We start from the raw sequence: 3,592 nt of genomic DNA, 5'->3' as shown, positions 1-3,592 counted from the left end.
TCCTTGGACAAAAAAAAGAGTAGTATTTAATTTGTGTACCATTTCATATTTCAAGAGAACTCTCTAAGCATTCTACAAAATCACTATAAGAAATACAACACAGCTTTCACATTCAAAACCATACTACATTTTACATTTACATTTTCAGCAACATAACTAAATGCCTTTAAACACACCATTCTAATGTGCGTTCCTTTGTATCTAGGTAGAATGCTATCTCATCTGTCACTGAAATTTGCTTCTGTATCTTCCTAGTCTATGTGTACAATCCTGTATTTTGAAGAACTTTGTCTTCCTGGGCAATGATAGGAAATACTGTGTTTGGAATATATCACCTCAGACTGCTTGTGGAATCTTACAATGCTCCTTTATGCAGATAATTCTCATATAGGAAACGTCACATACTAGAGCCTAGCATTTCCCCCTGATTTACTAGTTTCCTGTGCACAGGAATTTATTTCGTATGGAGGACCATTTGATGCTGTGAAGCACCACTTGCTTCAGCGGGAACTTGGCATAGTTATGCACAGTAACCTTTCCTGCTTTCAGTTTTTCTTCTTTGCCAATCACTTGTAGCCGAGTAAGATTGTCTTCCATGAACGTGGTCTTAACAGTGAGTCCGTAAGTGACTGTGGAGGCCAATTCTGAATCCATGCATCCTTCCACAGTGGGGACATAGGTTTCTGGGTGGGAGTAGATCACAGAGAGGGTTTGCCAAACATGCCTTCCTCTTCGCTACCATAGTTTCTCCTTTTCGCCCTGAGTTCGGGCTTCTTCAAAAGTCCATGATGCCTTTGGTAAAGGCTATTCTCCAGCTGGTAGACTCTCAGGCCAGTGTTTCTCAGTTATCAGTCCTTATGTTACATTTTTAAAGATTTGGCTTGAGAGCGTCTTTAAACCTCTTTTGTTGCCCACCAGTATTTCCATTCTTGAGTTGGGAATAGAATACAGTGGTGCCTCAGGTTAAGAACTTAATTCGTTCTGGAGGTCCATTCTTAACCTGAAACTGTTCTTAACCTGAGGTACCACTTTAGCTAATGGGGCCTCCCACTGCTGCCATGCTGCTGCCACGTGATTTCTATTGTCCCCCTGAAGCAAAGTTCTTAAACTGAGGTATTATTTCTGGGTTAGCAGAGTCTGTAACCTGAAGCATCTGTAACCTGAGGTACCACTGTAGTTGCTTTGGAAGACGATAATCAGGCATCTGAGTAACATCACCAGTCCAACCGAGTTGATGTTGAAGAATCATTGCTTCAACAATGGTGATCTCTGCTTCTTCCAGTACACTGATATTAGTTCACCTGTCTTCCCAAGTGATGTGCTTTCAGTTTATGGTTCAAATGAAATGACATGCAGGTTTTCTGAAGCTACAGCTTTGCAGCACAATTGAAGCTCAAGATCTATGAGAAAGTTTGGATTCAGTGGGTCTTGGACTTTCCCCATTGTGCGAGACTGATTTAGATTCTCCCATTGACTCAACTGCCACTATTTCATGTGCATTTTGTGCAAACAGTATACAGTGGTACCTCGGGTTACAGACGCTTCAGGTTACAGACTCCACTAACCCAGAAATAGTACCTCGGGTTAAGAACTTTGCTTCAGGATGAGAACAGAAATCATGTGGTGGCAGTGGGAGGCCCCATTAGCTAAAGTGGTACCTCAGGTTAAGAACAGTTTCAGGTTAGGAATGGACCTCCAGAACAAAATTAAGTTCTTAACCTGAGGTACCATTGTATATGTTTTTGTCATCTTTTGCCTGAGGGGCAACTCTGTTGGCCTATTGCAGCAAAACCAACAAGCACTTTAAAGATGCACAAATGCATTATGACTTAACCTGTCATTGATTAGAGGCTATTTCAATAGCTGCAGAATGGCTAGAAGCATCTCTCTGGCAGAGGTCTTTCCTATCGCCAATCAAGCGATGCTTTTAACTGGAAATGCTAGAGCTTGAACCTGGGACTGCCTGCATGGATATGTGCTGTGAGAGGACAATGTTAAATTACAGGTGCACATCAAGCTAAAGAAGAGGGTCACTAGTGAAAGCGAAACAACTTGCTTCATTTTAGCACAGTGAATGATAGCTGTTCGCAAAACAAACTCTAGTCGAGACTCATGTTTGCCATATGAAACTGATGCGTAATCATTTCATGGTGACTTGTCTACAGCCAAAAACAACCAGTGAATCTGCTGTAAATCTCATGAAAAGAAAGAAAGTCAGAAAACATATGTGTAGAAAAATATTCTCTGTAGTAGTTCCATGAAAGATTGAGTAAATATAATCAAGTGTTTTATATACACTTCCGTATATCACGCATGGCCAAATTAGCTGAAATGCCATCAACAGAATTAGCTATTGTGCAAGAGGCTTTTTGAAAGTAACAGCAAGTGTATGGGGGCCTGCTCCAGATTGGGACTCTGGCAGGACCGAGATCTGTATTTGGACCCCTACACTTGGTTTGGGATTGGAAGAAAATTTCCCATTCATTCTTATGGACCTTTTTCTGATGCAAATAGGAAGCCCAGTATGGATCAGTACCACTGCAGAGGGAAACTCTACCTCCCTGCAAGGAGCCCAATCTGCATATTCAGAGAGAACCATATCCCACTTCTCGTTGTGTTTCTTGTGACTGAATTATCCACTCCTCATAACTCCCTACTGGAGGTGTATCCTTGATACACAACACAGCTTCTTTCTCAGGAAGTAAGGTATTCTTTTCCTCAGAGGGATGCTGTCCTTCCCTGAGATCCTCATTCTCCAAGACCCATCACCCTGGGAGTAGGATGCTGCTATGACAGTTTGAAGGCCTTGTAAGAAACCTCTCAGCTTCTCCAAGCCCTTGGTGTTAAGATTACCTGAGAGCCAGGAACCCATTTAACTGAATACACATCTATGATTTTGTTTGGCTGGCAGATAATCATGCATATGGCAGTAGAATACACTGCCTAAGCCTCACATCTTTGCTGGCTTCCTACCTTCATAACAGTTTTATTATTCAAAAATCTTTACTTGCAAAGCTAAATTATGAAGACCAAGGTTAGCAAGTTTCACAGTTGGTGAACGTATTTCTTGCTCTGTTGCTGAACCCACACAGGTGCTGAATGTGCCTGCCTGCTTAACTGTTTACCTCAACATTTTGTTATTGCAACCAAGATGCTTCAACAGCTGAGGTTCCCCTCATGGACGTGGAACTTGACAATGGTAATACAACATGTCTGGCTTGACTGCATATGAGAGAAGTTCTTGAAACCAAAATCACAAAACATCTGGGTGGGGGGAGGGGACGGGAGCTGGATCTGATGAAAACTGGCTAATAGCAAAAGCTCTTCTCTCTGACAAATCTCATCTACATATTTTCTGTGCGGAGTGAAACCAGATGGGGGAATGGTAGAGAGCCAACGAATGTATTCTTTATGGATTTAAAAAGATACTTGACTGGTTCCATTGTTGGAGACCAATCACACCGATGAGGCTCAGATTGTCCTTGGTGACATAGGAAATCTGTAAGGTAATTACTATTATCTGCATTAGAACACAATCGGGTTAATGAATAAAGAAAAAAGATAATAGTAACAAGAACAGCTGATTTTAAGT

The sequence above is a fragment of the Zootoca vivipara genome, chromosome 7 (assembly GCF_963506605.1).
Source record: "Zootoca vivipara chromosome 7, rZooViv1.1, whole genome shotgun sequence".
In the NCBI taxonomy this organism is placed as follows: domain Eukaryota; kingdom Metazoa; phylum Chordata; class Lepidosauria; order Squamata; family Lacertidae; genus Zootoca; species Zootoca vivipara.
The sequence above is the reverse complement of the archived record's forward strand: the minus strand, read 5'-3'. Positions refer to the sequence as shown.